Source organism: Squalius cephalus (assembly GCF_949319135.1).
Source record: "Squalius cephalus genome assembly, chromosome: 22".
NCBI lineage: Eukaryota > Metazoa > Chordata > Actinopteri > Cypriniformes > Leuciscidae > Squalius > Squalius cephalus.
Genome location: NC_137143.1, coordinates 3,843,769 through 3,852,650, shown reverse-complemented (window position 1 = coordinate 3,852,650; position 8,882 = coordinate 3,843,769). Strand labels below are relative to the sequence as shown.

At 39.6% G+C, this 8,882-nt stretch overlaps 1 pseudogene across 1 annotated transcript; it reads left to right on the top strand.

The window, feature by feature from the left end:
* Positions 1 to 6,084: 6,084 nt before the first annotated feature.
* On the top strand, positions 6,085 to 7,112 carry LOC307150146 (putative nuclease HARBI1; annotated as a pseudogene). The gene has a single exon. The product of its transcript is annotated as a putative nuclease HARBI1 (transcript).
* The last annotated feature ends 1,770 nt before the right edge of the window (positions 7,113 to 8,882 follow it).

Genomic DNA, 8,882 nt, shown 5'->3' with positions numbered 1-8,882 from the left:
TGGGTTATTAAGCACAATAACTGACGAAGTTCATGGGTCATTAGTGAGAGCGCCAACACACTTAAGGATTTTAAGCCCGATTTTGGGCCCGATTTGCAACCCCCAACGACCTGTGGGGTGTGGCCCGATTCAAGGCTTCTCGCAACCCACTTTTTGTCCAAAAATTCCTCAATTGTGTGGTGTCATTACGATTATTTTCCTGCTCCCGATCACGTCGGAGCCCACACGATTCCAAATTGTGAATTTGATATTTGAACAAACATTTGATATTTACTGCCTCTGACGTGATACCTGCGATAGCCAATAAGAGCGAGCAAGCTTCATCAACCGGATGTTGCATCCTTCTAGAGCTGAAACTTGGCAGCCACTAAACATGCCACAAAAGTGGAGTATTGAGAAAGATCACCCATATTCTTTATTCCTCCTTTTTTTTCTTCCAGTAAAACAAAACTCACAGGAGAACCAGCTGACGACGTTGATCATCCTGTCACTGTGTCACTGTGGAAATGTTAGTACAATCGACTTGGTTTCGCGGTCCGGATGAATCTTCTAGTGTGTGCATTCAGAGGATTATAATGCTAAAAATCGGTTGAAACTGCCCTTAAGTCTGTGGTCTCCCAGCACAGTTTTAAAATCCGTTAAAATTTGAAAATCGTCTAGTGTGTCCCAGGCCTTAGTGACCAGTTTGTTTACAGACATTAATGTACAAGCTAGGTAGCCAAAATTGTTTGGCCCGATAATGGCCCAGATCTGGCGGGCCGGAAGAGATAAGATAGTAAGAGAAAATTTGGCCGGTTGAGATTTCCAGACTCGGGATAGACTCGAGACGAATAACGTCCCAGAATCGTCCCAAATACCCTGGCCCAAGTCCGGCTGCGAAAACTGCTGGCATTGGCCACAATCACACCGACAAGAATTGAACACTTACTCAGTACTGTCCGAGACTAGGAACTGAAAACTGACCCAAAAACTGACAATCATGGCAACAAAAATTGTACACTTAGCCAGTACTGGTCTGAGTCTTGTTTGCTAAATTAAAAATATACACTTGCACTTACTCTTATACAGAATTTAAAAAAGAATTGTGTGTTCAGTTCAGTTCAACTTCTAAAATATGTGTATTAAAGACTCCTTACAGTTTTTATATAAAAACAGAGATTTGAATAATTTGTTTTTTGACTAAATTACATTGTTACCTTAAAACGGCCTTTGTGTTGAACGCGCATGCACAGCATCCTATAGGTTCTGTTCCGGAAACAGAAATGATCAGTTCACCTCCCGAGTGTTCAGGTCTGAGCGTTCGTTCTTTTGTCACGTATTGGAAACAGAAATTAGTTAATAATTCCCAAATTCCTTAAACAAGCAAATAGTCCGCTTTTTTATTTTATTTTTACTTTTACAGTTATTTGATGTTAGCCTGGGAAAACCCAGACAACTTCCGGCAAATTCAGATTTGCTCGAGAAGTAGTCTGGCAAAGAGCTCATTCAAGCCCATTTCCATGGCCGAGAAATCGCGGCACCAATCAGAAACGTTGAGGCGGGCTTTACACGATGACGATCGCTCTGATTGGTTTTAGGTCTATCCAATTGAGCCCAGAGGCATTTGAGCGACGTCCGTTCAACTTTTAAATGCATTATTATATTCAAATTGCAAACACATGAGGACAGTCTCCATGAAAGACCCACTGGCAGATGAACGTGCTACTACATTTCTCTCCGAAACGGTAGGAAATTAAATTAGATTTAATAGAGGATTTTAACTGTGACACGATGATTGACAGGGCAGTTTAAGTGACAGGATGCACGTGACAGATCCGTCCAATAAAGATGACGAAGTAGTATGTCCCAAAGCTTGCCTACTTTTTTGCTACACATTCAAAAGTAAATACCTTTTCTTCACAAAAAGAGTACATACTTTTATGGCGTAGTGTAACTTAGGCGAATTGGGACGCAGCATATGGCTTTACACCATGACGATCGCTCTGACTGAGCGACGTCCGTTGGTGACGCCCCTTTGGAAATGATTTGTCTATGGAGCTTTGCCAGACCATAACTCAGTTACTACTGAGAATGGTCTGGTTTTAACCAGGCTAATGTGATGTGTTTCTGGTCTCAAATTGTAGCTTTTTTATTGGTTTCTTAGTTGGTTAATGCCTTAAACTTTATCCGTCTGATGGGGGAAAATCACTTTGCTAAAGCAAAAATACCACTTGTGGCTTTACACTAAGCCGCTGGTGTTGGTAACAGGAGTGAGCAAGTATTTAACACAAACAAACTCCATGAGCACAGTTGTAAATGTAATCTTACTGTGCTCCAATGAATAAACATTTCTTCCAATTAGCTTCCTGTGGTGTTTCAGTCTTTCAGTTTCTCAGCATACAATTATGAACTCCATACCTTGCAGATATATCGCGCACATTGTCCATAGTCCATAGTCCATATTGTTCCTTGAACTTTACTCTTTACCAGTGAAGCATTAAACTCAGTCCAACACATTATAATCCAATTACCACGGTCAGCATGATCCTGTACATTCTTGCACATTCAGCATGGTCAAGAACTGTGTGCTTTCCCACTACCAATACACACCTGTTGTCTAACTACCCATGTTCTTCTAATATACTGTTTCAGAGCGCCACCCAGTGGACAAATATATAACTGCATGAAAATGGCTCCTACAATTAACATCTTAAATATTCTGCAAGGTGTATGTAAACTTATGTGCAGAACTGTAGTAGGGAAGTGTGTGATTTCAGACACTGGACTCTGGGTAAAGGAGCTCCTGGCAGAAGCTCACTGGCACAACCTAGTGGTCAGAGTGGCGGAAGGTGTGAGACACGTTATGGACTGAAGACATCCAGATACAGATAATAAACACAAGGGATTTTGACATGATGATCACTCTGAGTGGCACAAACAGAGACATGCGAGACCAGAGAAGAACTGGTGGGAGCTCAAGGATGCTGGCTGCGGATTTTGACAATACTGGCCTTTTGACTTGGCGGAGAACTGGCCATCATGGAGGAGCCTGGTCAAACGGAGAAACCACAGTAACCTTTGGATTGCACACCAGGTGATAAAGAGAGAGGAGAAAGAATGACTTGAGTGCTTAGTGGTTCAATAATAACATCAGTGCTATGAACTGAACTCACTGAGAGACGTGGATGACTCAAGGACTTTCTAAAATAATATGACCACCAGTTGTGCAGACAAGCAGATGATAGTTCATTCTATGCTGTTGCTTCAAGGGAGTTAAGTGGAAATAGTCCACTTTTTGCACCAGTTTGTGAAATTGTAGAGCACACTCCGAACTGGAGCGTTTACCTTGACAGAGATGATAAAGCTACTTATTTACAGATCAAAAATGGGCAAGGAAAGCTTCAACAATAGGACCAGTGGTGGATGATGAAGCGGCCCGCACTGGGTGCATGATGTGGATCTAGTCTTTTATCACAAAACCACACAAAGGCAGGGTGACAGAGAACCCAATCACCTGGGCCCAGTTTTTAAAAAAAAAAATTAATCTGAATCAAATTGATCTGGATTTGGAAATCCCATGTTTTGCTATCTAGGATCACCTGATCCATCTTACTTTTATGCCATCTTTTTAAAGGAACATTGGATTGGATCACTGTGATCCAAATACCAAATTTCAGGATCACCAAATCCTGTTTACCAGAGCCTTAAATAGAACCAACAGTATAGCCTACTGGCTTAGCAAAGAACAACAGGTAGGCAAAATACTGGTGACCACAAATAGCCATTGTTTGTTTTAATTTTAAGAAACAGAAACACTGTAATAAACAGAAACATTTTGCATTCCTTATTTTGTTATAATGTTAAATAGCAAAACAAAAACAATACTATCCAATAGTATCTGAATTATACGGATCCCAGCAGAAGGGTGGATTTCAGGAACAAAAAATTAATAAAACGTAAAAAAAAAACTGGTCAAAAAAAATACAACATTTGTATAATGTAATATACACATACACATTTTTTATTTATTTAGCTCTTGATTAGTTTAACTGTTAAAGCAAGAAATTAGAAGTAGACATTCGGCTACCTATTAAACCTTTCGGGAGCCTACAGTAAAGTAAAAAAGAGATTTTGGTGCCATAAAATAATCTCCAAACAGCTGTAAATATCAAAAAAAAATAAAATAATTTAAAGTATTTGTTTGGTATCTCCATTGTCACAATCATTAGAGATGAACCATTCAAAAGTTCTTTGTGAGAAACACAAAGATTCTTGGGTGAATGCTAAGCAAAACATTTCTGAGAGAATGCAAAAGCATTGAAATGTTTTTTTTTTTTTCTTAAATCTCATATTTTTTCCGTCACCATGTTCCGTAGAGCACTAGTAATCCAGATTTGGTAATGTGAAAAAGTGTATCTGGATCAGGGTGATCCAATCCAATTTTGCTTTGAAAAACCAGAACAACATTAAGATGGATTACCTGATCCAGGGTAGCAAAATCAGATCAATCTGATCTAGATTAAACTTTTTGAACATCTGGGCCCTGGAGTTTATTTGCGATTTGAACTGTGAAAAGGATATTCAATAAAACAGAGGCATCTTAACTGATAGATAATAGAGGTCCTGTATGCATTGTGCTGTATGTATCAGACGTTTGATGTGCTGTTCGTGAACGAATCAGTGTTTTTTTGAAAATGACAACGAATGGGTGACATTTCTGTCCCCAGGGCCCGGTTTTTCAAAAGGTTTAATCCGGATAAAATTGATCCGGATTTAGTAATCCTTTTTTTTTGCGATCCGTGATCACGTAATCCAGCTTACTTTTGAGCCAGTTTTTCAAAGCAACATCGGATTGGATCAATCTGATCCGGATAGGAACTTTTCAGGATCACCAAATCTGGATAACCAGTGCTCAAACAGGATAGGAAATCACAATGTAGAACTATAGATATGTAAAGAGCAACAAGTAGAATAGCCAGTGTGGGGTCAATATAAGTTTATTTTTATTTGAAATGAAAACACACACATTTAAAAAAAACTAAAAACAAGAAAAACCCCACCCCATCCTCTTCCAGCAGTCCGCTCATCTGAGACCTACAACACAAACACTGTACATTGAGGATATTTATAACAAGTTTCAAATATAGATGTATTGAATTTAAAAAAAAGACTTAATGTCAAATACTCCACAATAATTTCAGACTTCCTCATCTGATGTGGAGAGACCAGCTTGTCTGAGCGTAGCCTTTAGGAGGCGGATCTCAAGTCTGGCCTTGGTTTGCTGCAGTTTGGTCAGAGTCAGTTGTTCCTCTGCCAGACGAAGCTGTGCTTCTGCCCTTTCAGTCTCTTTTTGTAGAAGTGCCTTGTAATCATCATCTTTGTTTGATGAAGGGCGCTTCAAGCCTTTCCTCTGAGATCCTGTGGCAACTACCACTGGCTCAACCAATGAGGATCCAGCTTCTTCCTCAGGAACAGAGCTGAGATTCAATATAAATACGCTCTCTGGATCAGCCTCAGGAGGAACTGGCAGATTCTCCTCCTCCTCCTCAATCCAAGGCTCGCCATCCCCTACAACACCTTGAATACCATGCAGAGCTTGCGACTTCTCACCTCCAATGATGTCGAGGACCACATCTGTGTAATCTCCCCTCTTATGGCTTGTTGCCTGTTTGTGGGTTTTTGGCTTCAGCATGGTCCTTTGTTGCCCTGGCCTTAAGATTCTTCCACCGCAATTTGATTTGGTCTGTGGTCCTCCTCTGGCCAGACCCTATGGCATTCACATTTTCTGTGATTAAAATCCAAACATCATTTTTCTTTTTGTTGGTATCCTTAGCAGAATTAAAACTTCCCATATTGTTCCATAATGGCACCGAACACCCTCTAGTAGTGCATTGGTTTCAGCAGCTGTGAAGTTACAGCTTCTTGAGTCCATGGTTCCGTTGCTTTACTATAGCGAACATTGTTCATCAATTATAGGCCTTGGGTCCAATTGCCTCAATTGAACACAAGCCAAAACTAATCAGTTGTAATAGGTGTGTTTGAAAAGACCAACTACACAGCCATATAAATCAGCCTTTCTCAGAGGATTCACAGAGAGACAGTGAAATGGCAGGTGTTGTCCACCGCCGCCACCACTTTGCCAGGAGAGGATACCGTCAAAGGGTGTATGTTGAACGTACCAAGCCACTGGAGCAATACACCACTGAGGAGCTGTATGTCCGGTTTCGCTTTGGGAAGGCTGATATAGAGTACCTTGTGAACCTTCTCAGGCCAAAACTTCAACACAGAACCCAAAGGAGTCACGGTCTGTCTGTGGAAGACCAGATCCTCATTGCTCTCCGATTTTATGCATGTGGGACTTTCTATCAAGTTGTTGGTGACTATATGGGAGTGGTGAAATCAGCTGTGTGTGATGTGGTGTGAGATGTGTCAATCGCACTGGCCAGCCTGGTCAATGAATTTGTTTCTTTTCCAAAGGACAACAAGGTGCCCAGGCCAAGCGCAGCTTTTTTCTTTTGGGGAATATGTCCAATACTATTGGAGCAATCGACTGCACACAGGTGCATATACAAGTACCTCGTGAGAATGAATGGGAGTTTATAAACAGAAAGGGGAGGCACAGCATCAATGTCCAACTTGTGTGTGATGCTGACCTCATCATCACCAACTGTGTTGTCAAGTGGCCTGGGTCTGTCCATGATGCACGCATCCTGAGGGAGAGCGCTCTATATAGAGACCTCCAAACCAACCGACCGGATGGCATAATATTAGGAGACAGTGCCTACCCACTCCTACCATGGCTGATGACTCCTTTTCTAACAGCAAATACACCGGCGCAGGCACGCTTCAACACTGCTCATTGCAGAGCAAGATGTGCAATTGAGCGTTTAAATGGAGTTCTTAAGAGGCGCTTTGCATGCCTTAACTACCTGAGAGCGGGACCACAGAAAGCATGCAACATAACCCTTGCCTGTATTGTCCTGCACAACATCGCTACTAAGCACAATGTCCCTCTCTGTGCTGACAGTGATGCACCTGAGCCCCTTGGAGACCCTAACCAACCTCCTGCATTCTGCCAGAACGAGCAAACAGGACGTGCAACAAGGGACGCAATAGTTAGACACTATTTCTGATTTGGATTTGTTTTGGATTTCAAAAATCAGTGATTGCCATTCTTTGCATTTTTTTGGTTATTCTGTAATCATTGCATGCATCACTAATAAATATTCTAAAAACAAAAATATTTTCGATTGTGATGAATATATATATCAATTAGTGACAGAATAGAATTTATTGGTTTTGGTCAATTTTGACAGCTGTTTGGGGGATTATTTTATGAGGCCAAACTCCTTCTACTTTGCTGTAGGCCTATACTGAAAGGCTGAATACGTTAACACCTACCTAATCACTGTAGCCTGACGGATGAACAGATAAAATTAAAACCTTATGAATAAATAGGATACCTTGTAAGATACTGCATGATCCAAATATAGTATTATTTGATACATTTTTAAAGTTTTCATTACATTTTGGGCATGAAATCCACGCTGAATCCACCCTTCTGATGGCATCAGTTTAATCCAGATTTTTTGGATCAAAGTGATTCAAATCCTACAAAAAAGTTCTGAAAAACCTAAACTAAAGGTTTGATCCGGATCAAAACCAAGATTGGATTACGTGATCTAATCCGATTATGTAATCCGTTTTTTCTTTTGAAAAACCCATTTTCAAGATTTGATCCAATCCGTTATCCAAAATCCTAGTGGATTACTTTTGAAAAACCGGGCCCAGGACATTATATGTATAAAATGCATGAAAATTAACTCTAAAACACATTTGATTATTAGCAAAGTGTCCTGCACATTAAGCTAACTGCAAATTTAATGTGCATTAAAAACATTAATAAAAACTACCTAGAACACTAAAAAAGTAGCATTTGTTGCATGTCCCCACTCTCTATCTCTAAACTTTACCATGAAGTATAATGATTAAAATCCTTCAGAAGTGGGATTTTTTTTTTTTTTTTTTTTTTTTTTTTTTTTGCATTGTTGAGTGATTTTATATCCATACTATGCAGGTTCCAGAAACACCCACCCATGGCATACCGCACGGGAAGGAGCGAAACACACCTGCAAACCTCTCTTTTCCCCCCTTTTTGTCTTAACTTCCCTCTTTCTCCCTTCCTCTCTCTTCTCCTTTCTCTCCTTCTTTCTCTTTCCACCTTCTTCGCTGTGAAGTACTACTAGCACATAGTGAATCACTTCAACACAGAAATCTCGCACACACAGTCATGTACAGACACTCTCTCATACACACAGATGCACACACATATGGACACTCATTCCTGTTACCCAGTGTTCATTCCTGTCCTAAACTTCATTTATTTTCTAAAAAAGATAAAGTTAACCCACTGTTTTTAACAGTTTTGTTTGGTCCATCATTTTTGCTTAATAAATTAAAATAAAAACTGATAAACTTGAGGCTTTTTTGTAACAAATATCAATTATTTGAACATACAACCAACAATTTCTTTAAAATAAACACTTTCTTGTGGGGAGAACAAAGGAATTAATTGACATGCTTTTAAACATGCTTTTTAAATGGCACATGAGTTTTGGTAACAGGACTGAGAAAACATGTGTCCATCTTCTGCTAAAAAATCTTGTAAAAATAAAGAAAAAATAAAGTTGAGATTCACCAATACACATTTTGCTAGTTAAATATGTGTAGTATTAGATTCTGTGTTAAAAAAAGATTTAAAAAAATAAATAAAGTTTAATTTTGAAGAGTTACAACAAGCAAATGTTGTTCTTTTAAACTGATTTGACTGACGAAATGATGCAATTCAGATCGATGACTAAATGAAATAGCCATTCATTTAATGTGTTGCGTTGATATTTTGT